The sequence below is a fragment of the Suncus etruscus genome, chromosome 15, assembly GCF_024139225.1.
Source record: "Suncus etruscus isolate mSunEtr1 chromosome 15, mSunEtr1.pri.cur, whole genome shotgun sequence".
In the NCBI taxonomy this organism is placed as follows: domain Eukaryota; kingdom Metazoa; phylum Chordata; class Mammalia; order Eulipotyphla; family Soricidae; genus Suncus; species Suncus etruscus.
The window spans coordinates 27,184,075-27,209,225 of record NC_064862.1 but is presented as its reverse complement, the minus strand read 5'-3'; the positions used below and the strand labels follow the sequence as shown (position 1 = coordinate 27,209,225).

Here is a 25,151-nt window from a genome sequence, read left to right as displayed (position 1 = left end):
GTCATGTCAGTGGGGATGAAATGAGGTCCCCCAGCACCTTCCATACAATTGTCCACCATTTGCTTCTTGTCTGCAGAGCAAACTAGGCTTCCTAATTTGCAGCTGCTCCTTGTTTTGTCATTTTGGTGGGGCAAGTGCTCAGGGCTTCCTCCTGGCTCTGCACTCAGGAATCACTCCTGGTGGTGCTCAGGATGGATCACATGTGGGGATAGGATTGAGCTGGAGTCACCACATACAGGCAAGAACCTTACTCCTGTACTATCTCTCACTCCAAATTGCATTTTTTTTTCAAATATGGAACGCTTCACGAATTTGCGTGTCATCCTTGCACATGGGCCATGCTAATCTTCTCTGTATCATTCCAATTTTAGTATATGTGCTGTCGAAGCGAACACCCACATTACAATTTTCTATTTGTTTTTGGTGTGTTCTGCTGGAACAATTAAAATTTTTTTTTCAAAAGCCACACCTGGCTGTGTTCATGGCTTATTCTTGGCTCTGGGCTCAGGGAACACTTCTGACTGGTGATGATGCTTAAGGAATCACACAAGATGCTGCGGATCAAACCCAGATGGACTGCATGCAAGGCAGTGACTTCCTGCTGGTGCCCTGTTGTGTATGTAACTATTTTGGGGGATTACTATGTTGCTCACCCTAATCTGTGCCCTACCCTAGGGTGTGACCTGGCATTCTGCCCCCACCCCAGGGTAGGACCTGATTCTGCTTCCACCATTGGTTGGTATCTGATCCCACCATTGGGTGGGACCTGACTCTGGAGTATAAGAGCAAGGGTCTGTGGAAGGCGAGGAGCTTTTTTGCTGGCTGGAACTGAATCTGAGTCTTTGGACTTCAGTTTTGTCCATCCGAATAAAGCAAATATTTCCACGAGCCTGATTGTCTGCGAGCTGTTTACCCGCCGTTTCACCTCAGAACCGTGGGCTAGACAGGGTGGCAGACGCGTGCTCCGAGCTGGAAGAGAAGGGCCTCATTCTCCATCCCACCATCAGTCAACCTCTTCAGGGGCTGACCTGCTAAGAAAAATTAGTCAATAATAAAAGAGCGGCTGTTTGCATAAGCGCATCACAGGAAAATGTAAAGAAAAACTTCTAACCTAAGCACAGTGTGTCTAAAACCAGAAACATGTATCAAGGAATCAACTACAAGCTCCTGAGAAGATAAATCTAAGACGTACATAGATCTTTCGAAGAGACACCAGAAAGGTTGTGTAGCAGGCAAGAAGAAGCACCTTTTCTTTATTTGTTGTTGTTGTTGGTGGTGGTGGTGGTCGTTTTTGGGTCACACCTGGCAGTGCTCAGGAGTTACTCCTGACTCCACGTTCAGAAATCGCTCCTGGCAGATACCGGCATTTGAACCAATGACCTTCTGCATGAAAGGCCAATGCCTCACCTCCATGCTATCTCTCCAGCTCCATTTTCATTCAAGTTCAGGTAGACCAGAAAGCCCATCTTTGAGGGCATTGAACTAGGCCTTTATTTCGGAAGAAGTGGCACATACACCCTCTGCACAGTTGGGAGCCACTGCAATGATGATCAATAGGTATCTGAATTTAGTCCAAGTTCTTAATCCGGTCTGAAGTCCATAAGATGTCTGAAATTGATGTCGACTATTTATAGATGGGAGCTTAAGTCACAAACCAAAACAAAATGTTTAAGGCAGAGACCCTCCCTGTGTAAATAAACAACTTGAGGGCCCATCCAAAATGGATGGAACCTTCTATAAACCTAGTATTTTGCCTATGATGCGCCCACGCAAAAAACCCTGAGAACAGACAAAAATATCATTTGGGAAATTATAGACAATAATATATAACTCAAAAACCTAAAGTCAAGAAAGCAAAACCTTAATGTAATACAACATCGATTCCTAATATTAAAAACTAAAATAGAAAAACATTAATTACGATAGTCAAAAGAAGTGTAGTACCAAACGTAACTTCAAAGGATTACAGTTATAGGAAAAACAACAGATGTAATTTCTACAGAGTTCAATACCAATCTGTAAATATGAGGGGTCTGGAACTCCAAAAAGACCGGCAGAAGACACTTGATGGGTCTGGAAAAGCGGGTTGAAGCCTTGTACAGGAGATAACATCAAGCTGAATGAAGAAGGAAGGCCAGTACAGTCATCCATGTGTTGGGGCATCCCCAAACGTTACATCATTACATCATAAGTTGGTTGGGCTTCTGTATTTCCTTTGGGATCGGTGCAATCTTGGGGTAGCCATTGTAGAAACGGTCAACAATAGCATTTTGTATGTGGATGGAAAACCAGAAATTCAGATAGCACAGTTTAACTGGAATCCAGAGACTGTGGGTCTTGTCCATGGATCTTTTCTCTGGGGTTACATTGTGACACAAATCCCAGGTGGCTTCATTTCCAACAAGTTTGCAGCATATATGGTGTAAAACTCCAACAGTCATGGATTTCTTCTTCCCGCCGAGATCAGGAAGCTTGTAGTTGTGGGTGAAGGAGATGGGTTGCACATGTGAAATCCTGAAAATTAAAATGTTAAGGACTAGGAAGAGAGAAGGAAGGATAAGGAAGACTAATTTGGGGAAGATAAAGTTAGGAAAAAGGAAACTATATACAAAATATGCAGAACAGACAGACACTAAACAAGACATACATACACAGACTTCACAAAAAATATGGCCATAACACTCACTCATATTAAAAAATATTTGTTGGAAAGGATCCAAAATAGAGCAAAAGAAAAGAGAATTCAGCTGAATCAACTAAAAGCTCCTTAAAATGTAATAGCCGGCAATTGTTTAGATAAATCATTTCAAATTCACTAAAAAAAATTTTTTGTTTGCCTAGCAGATCTGAAAGAGAATTTCATGCGTAATACAAACATGGACAACTCTACTATACGTGTATATCAGTATATATACAAAGTTATTGTATAACAGTAACTTTATGATAATCAATCATAGGCAAGAAGCACTGTGAAGAAAGTCCACCTAAAATTATCATTATGTCAGCGTCTTAAAACCTAAATTGAGGGAAATAAAGCAATGATGTTATAATAAAAAGAGTGAAAGTCGTTAAATGAGTATACCTAGAAAGAAAAACAACATTAATATGATGAGAAATTTCTCTTTCAGGTGAACCTTGACTAAATTAATTTGTAAAATTTCATGATTAACTGAGACCTAGAGCAATAATGAAATTAAGACATAAATCCATCCTACAAGGAAACACATTGGGGATTCATGATTTTCAATCTATATTCATTGATCATGCCCGTGGAAAGAATCCTAGAGCATTAATAGCAACTGATAAGGAAGTAAAATGATTATCTGGTGTTCATTGTAGATCTCTAAGAAGTATAAAACAGGATGTATGCTGCTGTGGATTTCACCAATGTATTAGGGACTTTTTTGATCTTCTTGTCATCAAAATTGATCCAGTGTTGTTTTGCAGCAATTTTACAGTATGAAGTACAGTGTCCATAGTGAACTTTACCATAATGGTTTGACACCGATGATAAGTTGTATTTCTTAATCTTGCTTTTATTCTCTGAAGTGAATTCCTCTAAATTGAGGTGTTCTAAAGGAAAATCTACATAAGTATGCAATTTTTTTATTTGTTTGCCATCAAAAGCAAAACGTTTCAAGTGTATTATAAGTACTGGTGGCAGTTTCCATAAATACGTTTTCTTTGAAAAATCCCTTCTATTTTTGCAACTGTTGCACAGAACTTTGTTGTCATTTCTTAATTCTTCTTCTTTAAAAAATTCAGAGAGGCATTCCTGTAATGTACATTTATCTGTAGATGTAACAGCCAAAGACAAATGAACAAATGTCTCATAAACCTCAGACTTTTGGTGGCAAGTGAGACACTGGAGTATAGATTTGAATTGTCCTTGAAAGAGATCATAAATAATAGATTTATGAGCCTTTTGGTGTTCTGGACTAAATTGTTCATAATTTTCATTTCCCATGAGATGTGTAGTTTTGTCTGTCATTAGATTTACAGTAAGCAAGTCCTGATGTAATCCCTCTATTAGGAACATCAGTAGTTCGTGAGGATCCTGCTGATTGTGTCCAGCAAACTGGTCATTAAGTAAACCAATTGTTACTTTGAAGCTTTCAGGGTTAATATATCTATGAAATCCATTTCCCATGGTTTTGATGAGCCGACCAAATTCTTCGGCTAATTTACCTTCATGCCCCATCGGATTTTTCTTGTTAATATCCTTTTTATAATGATCTTTATAAAAATACTGAGTTAAGTCTGAAATATTATACAAGCATTGCAATATTGAGTTCATGTAGCAAGAGTTTCCTATATTTTGGAGCCCAGTTAAGACAGGTTCCTGTCTTTCCTTTTGCATCTCGGAGTGTAAGGGTTTATCACTACCATCAGTCTCACTCATTGTATGGTGTGTGACAGCTAAATCATTCCCTGCCCCAGAGACCTTAGTAATATTACTGCTGTTAGTGTCTGAAGTATTCTGTTTTTTCTCTGAAGGGGAGTTTGTAGTCTGAACCTGATCATTTGTGCTAGCCCGATTTCTAACAAGACGTAATGGAACCCAAAATCTCTTGGGAGAGTCATCATTTATAGAAACATAGGCATAACCCCTTCCTCTTAGGAGAAGATAGCCAGCTATCCATTTTTCATCCTCCTTGATCCAAATAGGTTTATGGGTTGTTTCTTGTCTCTGAATATCTTCTTTAAAATGTCTTTCCGCTGCAGTGTAGCTTTCCCCTTGGGGTAAGTTAAAGTAATTTAGTGTGATAAGAGTCAAAGATAGCAAATCCGTTGGTGGTAAACCTCTTTTTCTATTTTTTTGCAATTGAGTTTTTAAGGTTCTGTGAGTCCTTTCTACAATGGCCTGTCCCCTACAATTGTAAGGAATTCCTCTGAGATGTCTTATCTGCCATTCCTTACAAAAAAATTCAAAAGTTTTGCTAACATAGGCTGGCCCATTATCAGTTTTTATAGAATATGGAATACCCATCACAGAGAAACATTGTAAAAGAAAACTACAAGCAGCCTTAGATTTTTGAGAAGACATGGGAATTGCCCACATAAACCGAGAATAAGTGTCCACCACAACATGAAGATATGGTTTCCTTGGAAATAAATCTGTTTGAGTTATATCCATTTGCCAAAGTTCGTTAGACTGTAAGCCTCTTGGGTTTGCTCCTGCTATGTGAGTCTTTTTTGTTAACGGTGCACATACGTTGCAGTTTTCTACAATTTCTCTAGCTTGCCTCCATGGAATTTGGTAATTCACATGTAAACGGCGAGCATTTGTGTGTAGGGCTGAATGTTCCTCTATAGGTGATTTAAATATAGGCATTGCTAGCAAGTCAGCAGTTTTATTTCCTTGAGCCATAGGTCCTGGAAGACCTGAGTGGGCTCTAATATGTGTGATGAAGATGGCCTCAGTTCGTTTTTGAAGAAGCTGCTGTAATTGTTTAAGTAAGTCCTGTATGATCGGGTTATTAGCATTAAGGGATGCAGTGGCTATCACATGACATAAATTTACCACATACAAAGAATCAGAAACCATATTCATGGCTTCAGATACATTTTCTAATAGGTAAATTAACGTTGCTAATTCAACTTTCTGTGCAGATTTATATTTGGTATCTATGGTCATATTAATGTTGTCTCCAGTTATTCCTCCTTTTCCATTTTGGGATCCATCAATGTAAAAAACCTTGGCATTGGGGATAGGGGAATCCCGAACAATTGAAGAAATAACAAACTGAGTTTTCTTTAAAAAGTCCCAAATTTTTCCTGCTGGATAATGGGAGGATATTTCTCCTGTGAAATCTGAGAGGGCCCTTTGTAGAGATTCATTAATTGGCAATATTGACTCAATTTCCTTTTTTGGTACTGGCAAAACTATTATATCTGGATCAAAACCTAGTAAAGATATAGATCTGAGTCTTGCCTTGATAATAATCTCTGAAATCAGTTGTAAGTAGGGGACAACTGAGCAAGGTTGTTTGTTATGTAAATACACCCATTCCAAAGGTCCTGACTGTTGCATCAAGGCCCCTGTGGGGGTTTCTATAGTAGGGAAGATTAACAGTAATACCTTTTCTCCTGGGATGAATCTTGAGAGAAACGATTTTTGTAATCTGCTCAAGAAGATGTCCAATTCATTTTTGGCAGCTGTTGTTAAATTTCTCGGGCTATCTAAAGCAGGGTCACCCTCCAACGTTTTAAACAGATTAGATAACTCTGCATTTGGGATTCCTAGTGCAGGGCGGAGCCAATTTACGTCACCTAAAAGTCTCTGAAAATCATTAAGCGTTCTGAGGTTTTCTTTTTTGATAGAAAATTTTTGTGGACGTATAGACGTCCGGTCCAAAATAAAACCCAAATATTGATACGGTGGCATTATCTGTATTTTTTCTAAAGCTATTTTCAGTCCTGATGTTTGTAAACAGTCAGTAACATAAGAGTATAATTCCTGTAAATCTGTTTCGTTGTTCATTGTGAGCAAGATATCATCTGTATAATGAAATATCATGGCTTGAGGAAATTTTTCACGAGCAGGGCTCAAAACCTTATCTACAAAAAACTGACACATGGTTGGGGAATTCAGCATGCCTTGGGGGAGAACAGTCCATTGGAAACGTCTGCAGGGATGGGTATTATTGAGAGAAGGAACTGAGAATGCAAAACGTTTTTTATCATCTGGGTGGATAGAAATATGGTAGAAGCAGTCTTTCAGATCAATTATAATTAGTGGCCATTCCTTTGGAATAACTACAGGTGATGGTAAACCAGTCTGCAATTTGCCCATAGGTATCATGGATAAATTTATAGCTCTAAGATCCATCAAAAGTCTCCATTTACCGGATTTCTTTTTTATAGTGAATATAGGTGATTTCCATTGAGAAAAAGATGGTTCAATATGTCCTAAACTTAGCTGTTCCTCCACTAATTCTGTCAGCACCTTTAATTTATCAGTTTTAAGGGGCCACTGACCTGTCCAAATTGGTTCATCAGATTTCCATTTTATTTTTATTGGTGCTGGTGTTTTTACGGCAGTGGCCCCCACTAAAAATTTTTGGTTTTTAAATCAAAAGAAGGTTCGGGCTCTTCTGGAGCTAATGGGATGTGGAATTCTGCTTTCCACTGTTTGTGTAGGTCACGGCCCCACAGGGATGGTGAAAATGGGCCCACGTGAGGTCTGATTATTGCTTTTTGATTTTCTGGGCCGTAAAATAGTATAGTCCTCGTACTCAACAGACAGGAACTCAGGCCTCCTATTCCTTCTAGGGAATACGGGATTTCCTGAAGAGGCCAATTTTCTGGCCATTCTTTTTCAGAAATTACGGTAACCTGAGCACCCGTATCTATCATTTCATCAAAGGGTTTGCCTTCCAAGTGAAGTTTGATCATTGGGTGTTCATCTTTACATTTAGTAACCAGAGCCATGATTGGGTTTTGAGCAGCATCCAGATCTGTGCTTCCAAAACCTCCAATTCTAGTCTTATCTGAAGTCCCAAATTTGACATAAGGCACTATTACTATCTGGGCAATCGCTTCTCCTTTTTTAAAGGTCCATGTAACTGATACAGTAATAACTACAATGATTTCTCCCATAGAATCTGAGTCAATGACACCAGTGATTACTGATATACCCTTTATGTTGAGGGAACTTCTGCCAAGGATCAAACCCATGGTATCTGGGGGTGGCGGGCCTACAATGCCAGTTTCTAACATGTAAGGGCATGCTCCTGGGTAAATTGTAATGTCCTCTGGGCATAATATGTCTAATCCGGCACTCCCTGAAGTGGAGAGGATTAATTCCCTTATCGTGATGAATTTTCTTGGGCTGGGCTTGGAAGGATTATTGTCTGTGAACTTTGCCCCTGATTTGGAAGGGCCTGGGGGGAGGCCCTGTGGGCGTTTCCCTGCATCTTGTATGTGTGTTCTTGGGGAGCTGAATTTATAAGGAGACGACAATTTCTTTTGATATGTCCCTGTTTTCCACAATGGTAGCAGGCAATTTGCCTCCTGGGGAATGTGTTGAAACCTCTACTTAGGTTATTATTAATGAGGTTTCTGGATCTGCAATCTTTCGCCCAGTGGCGACCCCTTTTGCATTTTGGGCAAAGACCTGGTTTCCGGAAAGTGTTCTGTCCCCGAGGGGAGTAAGGCATTGTTCCCTTGGTAACTGGGAAGGTTTGTACTGAGTCTAAGTGGGGTGGGGGTTGGGGTTCCACATAGACATTCCGGCAGGCATAAAGGTAATCATTCAGATCTGACTTTTCATTTAATGTATTCAATACTAATCTACAGGCTGAATTTGCATTATGATAGGCCAAAGATTTTACTAGGAAGTTTCTAATCTCCTCATCTTCCACCTGTAACTTCAGAGCATCTTTAATCTTACCTACAAACTCTGCAAATGACTCATAAGGGCCTTGGGTAATTTTTAAAAAGTTTCCTCTACCAATGCTGTTAGAATCAATTTTTTTTCCCATGCTGACAATGCAATCTCCCTGATTAAATTTAAGATTTCCTTAGGTAAAGCTGCTTGTGTCTGAATATTTGCAAATTGATTTTCTGCCATCAATAATTCATACGATAGAGTAACACCTGCCACTTGCTTTTTCATACCATCCGGACTATATAATTTAGCTTTTACGCCTTCTGAATAGTACATTTCCCATTCAGTTCGCTGTTTAGACGACAGGCATATTTCAGCGATTCTTTTAAAATTATACAAAGTCCAAGATGAGTTATGACTCCAAAGTCTTAATAACTCCACACTGTATGGCGATTTTGGCCCATTTTCTTTACATGATCTTTTAAACCGATCTAATTCTTCCATCTGATAGGGTACATAGTTAGAAACATTTACCCCGTCTATAGGGGATAAGGCCTGATTAGCAAAATTACTCTGAATAGAGCTCTGAGACCGAGCATGTGGTTCATCGTTTGAATCTGCTCTGCTCTGCGATTCAATTTTGTGACTAGAAGGAGGCATACTTCGTGGAGTTAGCACTGTAGGTAGATCATTATCTGAGTCACTACTGTCAAGCAATTCACTAGAATCAGGCTTAACATTCTGAGTTGTTTTTCTTCCAGCAAAAATTTCTATATTGTTGATGGTGGGGCTGGATTCGTCAGCCTGCACCTTGGTCTCAGTTTTCGTCAGATAAATTTCCTTATTATCTATACTGGTTTTAGCCTCACCATTTCTACACTTTCTATTTCCTAAATAGAAATAACAGCAAATAACTATGCTCATAATAATAACGTTAGTCAACACAGAAATTCCACAAACTATGATGGCTAGAGACACTACACTTTTCATTTGAAATATAGACCACAACCATCCAACTGCAGTGATTGTCCTTAGATCAAAACCAATTAGTTTTAAACAAAATGGAATGATCCACTTGTATACTAGAGCACCAATGCGTAAGACTAAGGGTGGTAAAATCCATATGACTAACCACAGAAACCATTTGATGGTCAGCATAGGAAATTTCCAATGAAATATTTCACTTACAGTTCTGAGGGTCCAAATGGCGCTCCGAACTTTGACCTGAATCCTGGACCCAAGAAAACAGCAATCATGGTGAGATTTCTGCTTTTCAGTTTCATTTTGGCTCTTTTCGGGTGCACTGAGCCCAAAACCCTGGGCCACGTGCAACAATGTTCAAATATGGCCGTGACCCCTTCCAGGGGAAGAAGGGCAACTGAAAGAAGAGAGGTGGAAGCTTGCATCACCTCCAGCCCAGGCCCAGGCCCAGAACTGAGACTTTGTTACAAGAAACAAAAACCTCGGCCTGTACAAAAACTTATTAAAAGCTTAAATTGGAAACGGAGGAGAAAAAAGACTGTATTTAAAGTGGACTGATTTTCTGAAAATGACCTGCGGCTTGAATTTGGATTTCGACCTTGGAAATTTCGGACTGGACTTTTAGTTTTAATAACTTTGAACATCCAAAAGCCCTCTGCAAAAAAGCTGTGGCCGAGAAAAACCGTCCAAAGTGACGCTTGGAGGGAAAAGCTGAAAAAAGCTTCTAAAAACCCCTAAGTGGCAATGCCTGCAAATCCGATCGGATCGGCTTGGCTTGGCTGGGCTCCTCTTGGCCCGGAAAAATGGCGAGCCTGAAATCCGGCTGTGGAACCTGGGACCACATGGTCAACAACAGCGCGAGCGAAACCGGACTGCACAAAGTTTACAGAAGCCACATGGTGAGATCAGCGTGGGACAAATTAATCATTTTAAGTATAGGAACTAAGCGGGTAGTCTTATATTTTACTCATAGTTGGTGATGAAATAAGTTTTAGTTAGTTAGTGGTTAAAAAATAAAAAATAAAGGGAGGTAATACAGCTTAGCCCATTTAAACATCTCATTTCTAACCACCTGCATCTTTGTCTTAGTCATTTTCTTTATAATTTAAATGTGTTTTGTTGTCTTTCATAGTTAATATTTTCGATTGCAAAATGTTTTACTGTGTATTTTAATGTACTTAGCCTGTTTTTAAAATGTATATTATGCATGTATGCTGTAGTACTTGTGTATAGGAAAGGTTTTTAGGAACAAAAAGTTCCCCCAATATAGTTTAAAAGTATAGGAACATAAAAGTTCCGGAATAGTGCTTGGTAAAAAAAGCATTAATAGAATTTTAGGTTACAGGTGTATAGTATATTTTGCAAAAATGTTATGTTTTTTAAATAGGGCTGGTATATTAATTTTCACTTTATTACGTTGCTGCATAAAAATATTAACCCACCTTTGGCTAAAGGTGGAGTTAAAATTACAAAAGGGTCTTTTTATATTTCAAAAAAGGTGGAAATGTAGGATACCTATCTGAGACCCACCCATTTCTGGGAGGGGTCTTGGGAACCAGATAATAGGTGTGACCTTACTTCCAAGACCCAGCCCATTCCTGGGAGGGGTCTTGGAATAGGTAGATAAACCCGGAAGCCAGGGGATTAAAGGTCTTTGCCTTTTGGCCCTGCTGGGCGCTCTAAGGAAGATGGCTAAAAGAGTTTAAACGCAGGGTAGCCTGGAATGGCTGAATGCTTAAAAGGTTATGAGATAGGCCACACACACGTGGTGGCTAGGGCCTAAATAAAGATGATTCTTCCTGAAGCCTGCCTGTGAGTGAGTGATTTCGCGTTTCATCTGGGCCTGGAACTCGCCGGCTGAATGGGTTTGTGAAGCCACAGTGGCCTGGAATGGCATCCATCACGATCCAGCCCTATCCAGCTCCATCATTAATTATGTAATACAACAGTGCCCTATTCATTGTTACCCCCACCTTTCATTTTCTTTTTCCTCTATCTTCTTTTCTTATCTCCTTTAGGAAGTACATGCTCAACTAAGTGGAAGTTAGTTCCACTTTCTCTGGTGTGGAAGGAAGCAGGGACAGAGACAAGTCAGAGACATGTCTGAGGAAGAACACGGGCTTTCTATCGTTTCCACACTAAGTAAGCTTTTGTGCTTTCACAAAATTAAGTATTCCAAGGCAAGCACCAGCTAGAAATTGGCACTTCATTATTTATTTTTGGAAAGTGGACTTATATGTGGGGGTGCAGGGATAGAACACCCCACCTGCATGCCCACCACAGTCTCATCCTGCTGAGCTGTTTATTTTTACTAGAGACTCCTGAAACAATGCTCTCAGGCATTGCTCCCACTCATCCTGATTGTGTGGAACTTATAACTCTAAGTGACAATATGGTAGTGGAGGTCAGTAGGGCCACAGCCAACAAAGCTCAGAGGGCCACACATTGCCAAAGGCCTTAACATGGAAAGCATGAACCCATTCCTTTCTGCTGGTCCTAGAATATCCCTGGACCTGAAATATTGTTGTAATCGGGTGGGGGAATGCTGTGTTGGGAGTTACTCATGCTTAGGACTCAGGAATCACTCCCAGTGGTGCTTTGGGGGGGCATGCAATGCGTGGGATCAAACCTAGAGATTCAAGGCCAGAGCGAGAGTAAAGCGGGTCGGGCACTCACTTTGCAAATAGCTGACCACCATTATCCCATAAGGTCCCCTAAGCCCAACAGGAGTGATCCCAGGACCAGCGGTAAGGCATGAGCACACACAGATGGGTGTGACATAAAAACCAGCCAAACCATTTCCCCAACTCTCCTTCTTTTCCCCTTGTCACTCCCCCATGCAGACTCCTCTACCCACTCATTCCAGGTGTGGGCAGTTCTTATCATTCAGGTGGGAGAAAGAAGAAGTTGGGGAGGGGATACCCACACCCCAGGGGTGCTTTTCCCATCTCACCTTTGAGGCATGTAGGATCCAAATATTGCTGAAAGAATGATTGTGAAAGATTGTGATTGAGTTCGGGCCTCACAGGGAGCCCTGCAGAGCCCTGAATAGATGTCGAGGGGCTGGAGATTCCACGGCAGGGAGGGCGCTTCCCTTGCCTGTGTTTGCTCCCCTGAGCACAGCCAAGAAGGAGCCCTGAGCACAACTAGCTGTGGGCTAGTCCCTTTTTCCCCCTGTGCCATCAGACACAGACACACAGAAATCCTTCTGGATCCTTTTTTTTTAACACCCACATCAATCTTTCAGGAAAAGCGTGTCCAATACCCTACCCCTCCCAGCACCACCCAGGCTTCAGGTTCAAAACTTCTGGGCTGGAGCAATAACACAGTGGTAGGGCATTTGCCTTGCTTATAGCTGACCCAGGATAGATCCGAGTTCTTTCCCATTTGGTTCCTCATCCCCCTCCCCCGCCTGCCAGGAGCAATTTCTGAGTGCAGAGCCAGGAGTAACCCTCATTATGCTGCCTGGTGTGGCCAAAACAAACAGACAAAACTTGTCTTCTTTGTTGAGACAGACCTGGGTGTGTTCTGAGCCCCCCAAGGCTGCCTATTTGAGGCTCCAGGTTTCAGGGGGAAGAATTAAGTCAGTGAGGCCTCTAGGGGGCAGTGCTGCCTCATCTGGCCGGCTTTGAATGGGGCCCAGCCCAGATCTCCCCACCGGCTCTCTCAGTGCCTTGGACAGAGCTTGGCCCTCGGAGCTCCCCATGCCTGGAGCAGTCTTTCCTTGGGTCTCCTTCCAGTCTGGGGCTTGCCATGTGCTTTTCTGCCGCCTCCTGAGTGGTTGGAAAGTCTTGGCATCCTGCTTGCTGCCTGGTGAGGCTGAGGTGGAGCTTGGCACCCACACAGCAGAGGGTCCTTGGGGTCCACCATCACAGACCTAGCACCCAAGGCAGGATTAACGGTGGTTCTAAACCCCGCCTCGCCTGGCCATGAGCATCTTTATAATCTTAACACCGTGATCCGGAACTAGTCTGTGCCCAAGAAGGTGCCCAGGTCACGGACAGAGAAACCGAGACTCAGAGACAAGGTGTGAGTTGCTCGAACACACAGTGAAAATAAGGAGCAGTTTCAGCCATCTATGGATAAAAAAGCGGGTCTAGAGCATCCAGGGTGTTTCAAGGGCAATGAAATGGGTTCCAGTGTTGTGTCTGCGTGTCCCTCTTCAGCAAGGGTGCCCTAAGACGGGTGATAAGTCCATGCTCGCCTACACACACTTCCTCTGTCCTTCCTGGCTGTCCATGCCTGCAAGGTAACCCTGTCCCCAGAAGCAGAGTCTGTCCTTAGTGATGGAAAAAGCTCTTGCCTTGTAATCTGGAGCATGGAGAGGCCAAATCCTATCTCTCCCCTGCACATGCCCTCCAGACGGAACCCCCCCACAAAGGCCCCTGGCACCCTTCTTTCTGGAGCAGCGCCTTACCTGTCCACACCCTTACAGAAACCAGGCAGGTCACTGAAACCCCTGCAGTCACTGAAGCCACAGAGGTTCGGGAGCTGCAAGATGGCCAGGATGAGCAATTACCCATGAGACAGGCCACAGTGACATACTGGGGAGCCAGAGAGAGCGCCTGGGTTCAAGTGTGTAGGGGGCCCTTGATTTGCTCCCCAGCACTTCATGGCTACTGAGCACTGCCAGGGTGGCCCTCTAGATCACTACTGGGCCTGACCCCTAAAGCTCTTACGCCCGGAGCCAGATGCGGTGTGGCTTTTGAGTCCCACCAGCCTGCAGGCCGAGCTCTGTGGAGAGTAGTCTGGACCTCTGAGCGTGGCCAGTTGTGACTCCGGTTGAGGGAGGGGAAAGGAGCCAGAGAGATTGTAAAGCAGGTTATTTGGGTGCTTGCTTTGCACAGAGACAATGTGGGTTCAATACCCGGCACCCCATAAGCCCTGAGCACTCATACATGTGGGGGAGTGGAAGGAAGGAAGGAAGGAAGGAAGGAAGGAAGGAAGGAAGGAAGGAAGGAAGGAAGGAAGAAGAGCTGCAGGGATAGGGCAGTGAGATACTTTCCTTGCACAGAAGGAACCCTGGTTTGATCCCCAGTACCCAATGGTCCCCTGAGTGCAGAACCAGGAGTAACCCTTGAATACCTCTAGGATGCCTCCTCCCTAAAAGAAAGAAAAGTTGGGAATAACTATTGTTAGGCTTTTATCGTATAGAATCAGGATCTTTTCAAAAGAAAGCAAAAGTGAAAAAGCAAAGGGATGGAAGGAAGGAATGAAGGGAGGAAGCAAGGAAGGAAGGTTTGTTTTAAGAAATTAAAGTCCAATTATCAGGGCCTGAGACATAGTACAGCAGGCTTGCCTTGCATGCAGTTGACCCAGGTTTGATCCTCAGCTTCTCCTATGGTCCCCGGAGCATGCCAGGAGTGATTTCAGAGCTCAGAGCCAGGAGTAAATCCTGGGCGTCGCCATGTGTGGCCCCAAAACAAAGCAAACAAAGGAGTAATTCCTGAGTGCAGAGCCGGTAGTAACCACTGAGTAGTGCTGGGTGTGGCCCACTTCACACTAAGTAAGTAGGTGAATAAATAAATAAATACAGTGCAGTCATGTGCACTTGTGAAAAGAAAGACCTTCCAGCACCGATCCTGTGGACAATCCTCATGTCCTTAGGGTTGAAGAGAACCCTCAGGTGGAATGTTCTTGTTCCCTCTGACACAGATGCTTCCCATCTGCCTCCAGTCTTCGTGGCCCCCACCCAGCCCTAAGAACCATTCCCCTGGGAGCTCGGGCTTGAGGGCCCAGTGGGCTGACAGCTGCTCCCTCTTTTCCCAGAGGCCCTTGCTCTCTGCGGCTTCCCAGCACGCAAGAAGAGAGGCTGAAGCGGAACCTCCCCCATGGAGGTGCCATGCCCAGCAGGGGGCGCTCGGGCCACCTGGAACAGCACCAAGGGGCGGGGCTGGGCGCTAAGAGGCGTGGCCTCCTCCGGGTGGGGCGGGACTAAGCGCCACGCGTTGTGATCTAATCCAGTCGGAGGCTGGGCGAGGCTCCAGGAGGCGTGGCCTAAACGTTCGGGGCGGGGCGCCAGGAGGAGTGCCCTGCTCCGGTCGGGGCGGGGTCTCGCGAGTTGGGCGGGGCCTCGCGAGTTGGGCGGGGCCTCGCGGCTCGGCATAGCTTCCGAGCGCGCCTGCGGCGACAGGCCGACAGTTCCTTCAAGGCGGCCGTTGGGTCGGAGCGGTCGCAGGCGTCGTCGTCATGGCCTGGCCGTGGCCGCGCTGGAGGGAGCCCAGGGACGAGGTAGACTCCGTGCCGGCTGGGTTGGGAGCGCGGGTGCGCGGCCGGTGGACGGGCGGGCGGCGGTAGCCCTGGCGGACTCGGCCCTGCAGACTCTGGAGCGGCCTGGACGGGACGCGGCGGGAGCGAGAGGGCGGCGGGGCCTTAGGCCAGCCGGACCCGGTGGGAGGCAGCGAGCGGGGACGTGGCTGCAGACGCGGGAGGGCGGCGCCTCGAGCACGGCCCTCTTTCCCTTCCCCTCCCCTCCCCTACCTTCCCCTCCCCTCCCCTCCCTTCCCTTCCCCTCCCTTCCCTTCCCTTCCCCTCCCCTCCCCTCCCTTCTCCTCCCCTTCCCCTCCCCTCCCCTCCCCTCCCTTCTCCTCCCCTTCCCCTCCCCTACCCTCCCCTCCCCTTCCCCTCCCTTCCCTTCCCTGGTCACAGTCTGGTAACAGACTGAAGAAGAGTCACGAGGTCTTTGAGTGCCCAGTGTTGGTTGATGGAGAGAGGAATACCTTTGCAGCTCCTCAGCTGCAATGAACCCTAGAGTAGGAATGGGAAGGTGTTGTGAAGATTATGAAGCATTCCTCTGCAGGAGTGCATGTACCACAGTGAGAAGCCATCAAGGTTGATGTCAACACCCACATCGATGTCCAGCAATGGACCTTTTGGAACCTAGAGGGAGAAGCACTGTCACTTTAGGGATAGCTTGAGGGAGCCAGACTCTGGACCCTATTCCCTAACGGCTACAGGCAGCAATAATGTCTGCCCTCGAGCATACACTGCTTTGGCCTACTGCAGGCTAAAGACAGCTGACCAAACACCAACGTGTCCTTCTATCTGAAGGATCCCACCACGCCGGGAAGGACATCCCCAGCACCACCAGGTGATGCCGAGTCAGTAGAGTGGCTCCCGGCTGAGGATAGGCCTTTGGGTAAGTTGATCTCTGGAGCCAGGATTCATAGCAGCTCTTCCGTTGGTCACGGCCTGAGGAGCAGTCAGGTGTTTGTCCGTGCCTGGCTGGCAATGTCTGATGATGTGCGTTGATGAAGAGAGGAACATCTTGGCAGCTGCTCAGCTGCAGTGAACCCTAGAGAGGGAAAGGGCAGATGTCCTGAAGAGCACAAAGTTTCCCTCTGTGAGAGCGCATCTCCCACAGTGAGAGGCCTCCTTGGGCAACACCCACATCCAGGCCGGAGCAGTGGAGATTCTGGTCTTTCGAGGAACAGGCCCATGCTGAGCACAGTCTTCCCCCTGGGGACCGCTCGAGGGAGGCAGCCCCAGCAGCCCAGACAATGTGCTGCAGTCCTTTGTCAGGGCCAGGTAGAGCTGTTTCTGACTCAGTTGGAAAATTGTAAGGTTTCTGTCAGCCACCCAGCATTTTCCAGGCATTCCAGGATCAGCCCTGAGTTAAGAGGCTTGGGAAAGCAAGCACAGAGGTGTTTTGGGAAGGCGTTGCACCCCTGAATCAGTGTTCCCTAGAGAGGCATGGCTATGCACGGCAGAGCCTCGGATGGTGCTCCTTGGAGTTCATTGGGAATAAAGCCGGAAAAAGGTGGCCTACATGTCTGCTGCTCTTTCACAGACTTTCCATATGAGGGCCAATGACATTCCTGGAGACAGAGAGCACTACGTTTCTTGCCTGAGCGTTTCCCAACCACATTCTCTACCTTCAGAAAAGAGTTGGGGACCAAATGGACAGACTTGTTTGTTCCATTCTCCCTGGGCTGAAATGCAATGATGACGATGATGTTCTCTGTCTCTCTAGTGGGCAACTGAGCAGGACCAAAGAATGGGGTGGGGAATTGGGGTCTTAGGGTAGAGTAGAAAAGGAAAACAGCTTTCGTTGGGTGGCTGCAGGAAAGCGTGCCCAGGTCCCTGTTGGACAGTCCCTGTGTTTGATACTCTTAGGGGATCGCCGGCTCACCGCGGAAGAAAAATTGGCAATCCTCGATGACCTGCTCCAGTCCCTGCCTCCCCTCCCAGTGGCCACAGCGCAACATAATCAGGTTATTCAGTGACTTTCGCAACCACCTGTGTGTCCCCTGGGGTGAAATTCCTTGCGCATTGGAGTAGCGAGGCGGGTACCACCCTCCCAGGTCATGGCGAGAACTTGGGTTCTCTGGGGAGCTGTTCTGAATTGATGACTCCCGTGGCACGATGTGCCCGCAGTTCCACGCCCCCGTACAGGTTTTGCTGCGGGTTCATGGCCAGGAGAAGGGAGGCACCTGCCTACATAAAATGGGCAGGATGTCTGGTTAGAGCAGACAGGCCAGGGGCCAGGGGGTGTCAGGCGTGTGATGTGAGAGAATACGCAGGTTTCATCAGAGCCCGGCAGGATGGTTTGGGCAGGGGAAGTCTAGTTGCCATACTATGGCCAGTCCGCTCTGGCTATCGCCCCCCCCCCCCCAGCCCTATCACCAAAATTGGAGCCCATACACAGCATGCGTCTGGACACAAAAGCAGGCTCTATGCCCTATCCCCGAATGGCTGCAGGCAGAAGTGTCTGCCCTCGAGCATAGACTACTTTGGCCCACTGCAAGATACAGGCGACTTACCAAATGCCAACATGTCTTTCTATCTGCAGGATCCGATCGAGCAGGGACGATCATCACCCAGGCCGGCAATCCCAGCTGCTGGCAGCCCAACCCTTGAGGCCGGGTCCGTGGAGACACTCCCGGCTCTGGAAAGGCCGTTGGGTAAGTTGATCTCTGGAGCCAGCTTTCTTAGCACCTCTTCCGTTGGTCACAGACTGAGGAAGAGTCAGGTGTTCTTCTCGAGGAGATGTCTGATGCTGTGCGTTGATGAAGAGAGGAACACCTTGGCAGCTGCTCAGCTGCAGTAAACCATAGAGAGGGAAAGGACGGGTGTCGTGAAGGGCACAAAGTGTCTGGGAGTGCATGTCGCACAGTTAGAGGCCTACTTGAGCCACACCTAGATCCCAGGCAGAGCAATGGAAAGTCTGGTCTCTCGAGGCACAGGCCCCATGCTGAGCACAGTCTTCCCCCTGGGGAGCGCTCCAGGGAGGCAGCCCCAGCAGCCCCAGGAAACGTGGTGCAGTCCTGTGTCAGGGCCAGGCAGTGGGGTTTCTGGCAGCCACCTGGCACTTTCCAGGCCTTCCAGGGTCAGCCTTGAGTCAAGCCGCTGGTGAAAGGCAGCTCAGAGGTGGTTGTCTCGGGTACTGTGCCCCAGCATTTAGTCGGGGTTCCCTCAAAGGCTTGGCCATGCATGGCCAGGGCATCCGGTGGGGCTCTTTTAGAGCTCCTTAAGCAAAAAGCAGTGAAAGTCCCTGGGCATCAGTTTTTGAAAGAAGTTTGCCCTCGGGGGCCAGGAACATTCGTGGAGGCAGAGCACAGCATGTTAATTCCCTGCCTCCAGAAAAGGGTTGGGAACCAGACACACAGGCCTGTGAGCACCATCCTCCACGGGGAGAAATGCCATCTCGGCGGCTCCGATGCTCTGTGTCTATGGCGGGCACTGAAGAGGGAACAAAGGGAGGGGGAAGGGTTGGAAAAGGGAAGGGACTGGGTGTTTAGGTGCACAAAAGCGTGCCCAGTCTCTCTTGGACAATCACTGTGTTTGATATTCTTAGGAGACCGCAGCCAGAGCCCGTCTCCACGGCCCTTGACACCGCAGTTGCAGGACCAGGTAAAGGCTTGGCTCTGTTCCCTGGCTCGTCATGGCTTGGCCGATCCCAAGCCCACAATCGCGTGTTTTGCCCTAGCTGGAACCACTTGTCTCCTCATACTTCTTGTGGGATGCTAAGGACTTGTCCTCTCCTTGGCTTTGCCCTGAGAGAAGCCTGTCTTCCCGCACGTGCCCCTAACCCCAGATACTGACCCTCTTGCAGGGTCCCGAGAGGAAGCTGCCAGTGGGCACCAGAGGCTCTCTGTGAACCCTGTGCCTGGTGGCATCACAGCATTGTACTGTCACCCTAGTCATTTTTCAATCCTGGTCCAAACCAGCTCTCCACACCCGGGCACAGCTCTCTGGGAACAAGCCTTTGACACTGGGTTGCAGCACCCAAGGTGCACGACACCTCTACATGCCCCTGGGTGTTCCGTCTCCTTGGGGCGACCAGCATTGACTTACTCAACCAACTGTGTGAGTCCTGGGGAGAAAGATCCTTGCAACCTGGGTCGCCGAGGCGGGCACCACCCAGCCAAGGCATGGCCAAAACATGGGTTCCAGAGAGCTTTTCTGAATTAACGTCACCCATGGCGTGTTCCATGCTCCTGTGCGGGCTTCTCTGTGAGTTCATGGCCACGAGATAGGACGCACCTGCCTACGAAGCATGGGAAGGATGTCTGGTTAGAGCAGACAAGCCAGGGGCCAGGTGGTGTCAAGGCCTGCAATGTGAGGGTAACTGCAGGTTTCACCAGAGCCAGGCAGGATATGCTGGCATGGGAAGTCTTGCTGCCTGGACTGTGGCCTGTCCTCCCTGCCTATGGATCCCCCCACTCCCCCATCGTAAAAGGAACCATTAGACAGCTTGTGTCTGGACACCAAAGCCAGACTCTTTGCCCAGTTCTCGAATGGCTGCAGGCAGCAATGTCTGCCCTCGAGCATAGACTGCTTTGGCCCACTGCAAGCAACAGGCAGCTCACCATACGCCAACATGCCTTTCTATCTGCAGGATCCCGTCGCACCGGGATGCTCCTCTCCAAGGCCGCGAACCCGTAAACCTGCCAGTGCCAAGCAAAAGAAACGTTCATCTTCGCCACCAGACTGGCTCCCGGTTCTGCAGTGGCCATTGGGTAAGTTGATCTCTGGAGCCAGCTTTCCTAGCAACTGTTCCATTGGTCAAGGACTGAGGATGAGTCAGGTGTTCATCATGTGCCCTGCGAGGCGATGTGTGATGCTGTGCATTGATGAAGAGAAGAAAAATTTGGCAGCCACTCAGCTGTAGTGAACCTTAGAGAGAGAAAGGATGGGTGTCGTGAAGGTCACAAAGTGTCCTTCTGTGGGAGCACATCTCGCACAGTGAGAGGCCTCCTTGGGCAGCACCCAGATTTCGGCCAGAGCAATGGAGCTTCTGGTCTCTGGAGGCACAGGCCCCATGCTGAGCACAGTCTTCCCCCTGGGGAGTGCTCCAGGGAGGCAGCCCCAGCAGCCCCAGGCAACGTGGTGCAGTCCTGTGTCAGGGCCAGGCAGAGGGGTTTCTGGCAGCCACCTGGCACTTTCCAACTTTCCAGGGTCAGCCTTGAGTCAAGCCGCTGGTGAAAGGCAGCTCAGAGGTGGTTGTCGTGGGCCCTGCACCCCAGCACTCAGTCAGCGTTCCCTCAAAGGCTCGGCCATGCATGGCCAGGGCCTCGGGTGGGGCTCCTTTAGAGCTCCTTAAGCCGAAAGCAGTGACAGTCCCTGGGCCTGGGTGTTTGAAAGAAGTTTGCCATCGGGGGCCAGGAACGTTCGTGGAGGCAGAGCACAGCGCGTTTCTGAACCCAATTCCCTGCCTCCAGAATCGGGTCGGGAACCAGACACACAGGCCTGTGTGCGCCATCCCCCATGGGGAGAAATGCCATCTCGGTGGCTCTGATGCTCTGTGCCTGTGGTGGGCACTGACGAGGGACCAAAGGGTGGGGGCAGAGTTGGAAAGGAGAATGGACTGTGTGGCTGGGTGCATAAAAGTGTGCCCAGTCCCTCTTGGACAGTCGCTGTGTTTGATGTTCTTAGCAGAGCACTTGCGGAGACCATCTCCATGGTTCGTGCCACCTCGGCTGCAGGACCAGGTAAAGGCTTTGCTCTGTTTCCTGGCTCGTCATGGCTTGGCCGATCCCAAGCCCACAATCCCGTGCTTTGCCCTCACGGAAAACACTTGTCTCCTCATACTTGTCCTCTGCTTGGCTTTGCCTGAGAGAAGCCTGTCTCCCTGCACCTGCCCCTCCCCCCAGATCCTGACCCTCTTCCAGGGTCCCAAGAAGAAGATGCCTGTGGGCACCAGAGGCTCCCCGTGAACCCTGTGCCTAGTGGCATCACACCACTGTGCTGTCACCCTAGTCTTTGCCTCGATCCTGGTCCAAACCAGCTCTCTACACCAGGGCACAGTTCTCTGGGAACAAGCCTTTGACACTGGGTTGCAGCACCCAAGGCGCACAACGCCTCTCCATGCCCCTGGGTGTTTCTTTTCCCTGGGGAGACCAACAGGTACTTTTTCAATCAACTGTGTGAGTCCTGGAGAGAAAGATCCTTGCACCATTGGTCGCCGAGTTGGGCACTACCCACCCAGGGTATGGCCAAGACATGGGTTCCGGAGAGGTTTTCTGACTGCTTTGTCCCACTGCAAGCAACAAGCAGCTCACCATACGCCAAATGTCTTTCTATCTGCAAGATCCCATCGAGCTGGGTTGCTCCTCTCCAAGGCCAGCAATCCCAGCCGATGGCAGCCCAACCCATGATGCGGGGTTAGTGGAGACACTCCCGGCTCTGGAAAGGCCGTTGGGTAAGTTGATCTCTGGAGCCAGCTTTATTAGCACCTCTTCCGTTGGTCACAGACTGAGGAAGAGTCAGGTGTTCTTCTCGAGGAGATGTCTGATGCTGTGCGTTGATGAAGAGAGGAACACCTTGGCAGCTGCTCAGCTGTAGTAAACTGTAGAGAGGGAAAGGACGGGTGTCGTGAAGGGCACAAAGTGTCCCTCTGTGGGAGTGCATGTCGCACAGTGAGAGGCCTACTTGAGCCACACCCAGATTCCAGCCAGAGCAATGGAACTTCTGGTCTCTCCAGGCATAGGCCCCATGCTGAGCACAGTCTTCCCCTTGGGGAGTGCTCCAGGGAGGCAGCCCCAGCAGCCCCAGGAAACGTGGTGCAGTCCTCTGTCAGGGCCAGGCAGGGGTTTCTGGCAGCCACCTGGCACTTTCCAGGCCTTTCAGGGTCAACCTTGAGTCAAGCCACTGGTGAAAGGCAGCTCAAAGGTGGTTGTCTCGGGCGTTGCGCCCCAGCACTCAGTCAGGGTTCCCTCAAAGGCTCGGCCATGCATGGCCAGGGCCTCCGGTGGGGCTCCTTTAGAACTCCTTAAGCTGAAAGCAGTGTCAGTCCCTGGGTGTGGGTGTTTGAAAGAAGTTTGCCATCGGGGGCCAGGAACGTTCGTGGAGGCAGAGCCCAGCGCGTTTCTTGTGCCGGCGATTCCGAACCCAATTCCCTGCCTCCAGAAAAGGGTCGGGAACCAGCACACAGGCCTGTGTGCGCCATCCTCCATGGGGAGATATGCCATCTTGGCGACTCTGATGCTCTGTGCCTGCGGCGGGCACTGAAGCGGGACCGAAGGGTGGGGGCAGGGTTGGAAAAGAGAATAGACTGGTGGTTGGGTGCACAAAAGTGTGCCCAGTCCCTCTTGGACAGTCGCTGTGTTTGATGTTCTTAGGAGACCGCAGCCAGAGCCCATCTCCACAGCCCTTGCCACTGCAGCTATAGGAGCAGGTAAATGCTTTGCTCTGTTCCCTGGCTCGTCATGGCTTGGCCGATCCCAAGCCCACAATTCCGTGCTTTGCCCTCACGGGAAATACTTGTCTCCTCATACTTGTTGTGGGATGCTCAGGACTTGTCCTCTGCTTGGCTTTGCTCTGAGAGAAGCCTGTCTCCCTGCACCTGCCCGTCCCCCCAGATCCTGACCCTCTTCCAGGGTCCTGAGAATAAGCTGCCAGTGGGCACCAGAGGCTCCCCATGAACCCTGTATCTGGTGGCATCACACCACTGTACTGTCACCCTAGTCATTGCCTCGATCCTGGTCCAAACCAGATCTCCACACCTGGGGCCAGCTCTCTGGGAACAAGCCTTTGCCACTGGGTTGCAGCACCCAAGGCGCACGACACCTCTCCATGCCCCTGGGTGTTCCCTCTCCCTGGAGAGACCAGCAGGGACTTACTGAATCAACTGTGTGAGTCCTGGGGAGAACGAGCCTTGCACCATTGGTCGCCAAGGTGGGCACTACCCACCCAGGGCACGGCCAAGACATAGGTTCTGGAGAGCTTTTCTGAATTGACGTCACCCATGGCGTGTTCCATGCTCCTGTGCGGCTTCTCAGCGAGTTCATGGCCACGAGATAGGAGGCACCTGCCTACGTAGCATGGGAAGGATGTCTGGTTAGAGCAGACAGGCCAGGGGCCAGGTGGTGTTAAGGCGTTCGATGTGAGGGTAACCGCAGGTTTCCCCAGAGCCAGGCAGGATGATTCTGGCAGGGGAAGTCTGGCTGCAATCACCAGTATCTCCCCTCTATGTTAAACTGCCTTTTCGTCCTGCAAGGGATAGATGTTTCACTTAATGCCAAATGTCTGTATCTGTAGGAGCCCACCTTGCCACCTCTTTCTGGATCCAGAGTTAATCTTTGTGTGAGATTCATGGAATTTTTACGCAGATATTTTTGCTGCTGTGTGTCATCCTCTGAATAGTATGTTAAAATATACATCTTGGCCGGGAATGCTTTGCGGAAGGAGGAGGCTTTGCGGCTGTTGTGCTGAAGCTTTCCTGAAGAACCCTTTCTCTTTCCAGGGAGCCAGTGTCCCCGCCACCGAGTCAACGTCGGGGTGGCATCCCCTGGGCCCGCAAGCTGCTCCGAAAATCTGGGAGCCCAGGAGGAGCTGTGGAGCATTGACTGATGCCTCGTGACTGCGGTAACTACATGGCCTCCCTGAAACAGCGCATCACCTGCCACACGTGCCTCACTTTCTAGGCCGGAGCCCAAGCAGCGCCCGAATCGCCGGCGATTCCGAACCCAATTCCCTGCCTCCAGAAAAGGGTCGGGAACCAGCACACAGGCCTGTGTGTGCCATCCTCCATGGGGAGATATGCCATCTTGGCGACTCTGATGCTCTGTGCCTGCGGCGGGCACTGAAGCGGGACCAAAGGGTGGGGGCAGGGTTGGAAAAGAGAACAGACTGGTGGTTGGGTGCACAAAAGTGTGCCCAGGTTGGGTGCACAAAAGTGTGCCCAGTCCCTCTTGGACAGTCACTGTGTTTGATGTTCTTAGGAGACCGCAGCCAGAGCCCATCTCCACAGCCCTTGCCACTGCAGCTATAGGAGCAGGTAAAGGCTTTGCTCTGTTCCCTGGCTCGTCATGGCTTGGCCGATCCCAAGCCCACAATCCCGTGCTTTGCCCTCATGGGAAATACTTGTCTCCTCATACTTGTTGTGGGATGCTCAGGACTTGTCCTCTGCTTGGCTTTGCTCTGAGAGAAGCCTGTCTCCCTGCACCTGCCCGTCCCCCCAGATCCTGACCCTCTTCCAGGGTCCCGAGAATAAGCTGCCAGTGGGCACCAAAGGCTCCCCGTGAACCCTGTGCCTGGTGGCATCACAGCACTGTGCTGTCACCCTAGTCATTGCCTCGATCCTGGTCCAAACCAGCTCTCCACACCTGGGCACAGCTCTCTGGGAACTAGCCTTTGCCACTGAGTTGCAGCACCCAAGGCGCACGACACCTCTCCATGCCCCTGGGTGTTCCCTCTCCCTGGGTTGTCCAGCAGGGACTTTCTCAACCACCTGTGTATGCCCTGGGGAGAAAGATCCTTGAACCCTGAGTCGCCAAGGCAGGCACTACCCAACCAGGGCACGGCCAAGACATGGTTTCCGGAGAGCTTTTCTGAATTGACATCACCCATGGCATGTTCCATGCTCCTGTGCGGGCTTCTCTGCGCGTTCATGGCC

General features: G+C 48.8%; 1 non-coding gene across 1 annotated transcript; it reads right to left on the bottom strand.

Moving 5' to 3' along the window:
- Positions 1 to 288: 288 nt before the first annotated feature.
- LOC126031656 (U6 spliceosomal RNA) lies at positions 289 to 395 on the bottom strand. Its single transcript, XR_007503489.1, has one exon. It is a non-coding gene; the product is annotated as a U6 spliceosomal RNA (small nuclear RNA).
- Positions 396 to 25,151: the final 24,756 nt, after the last annotated feature.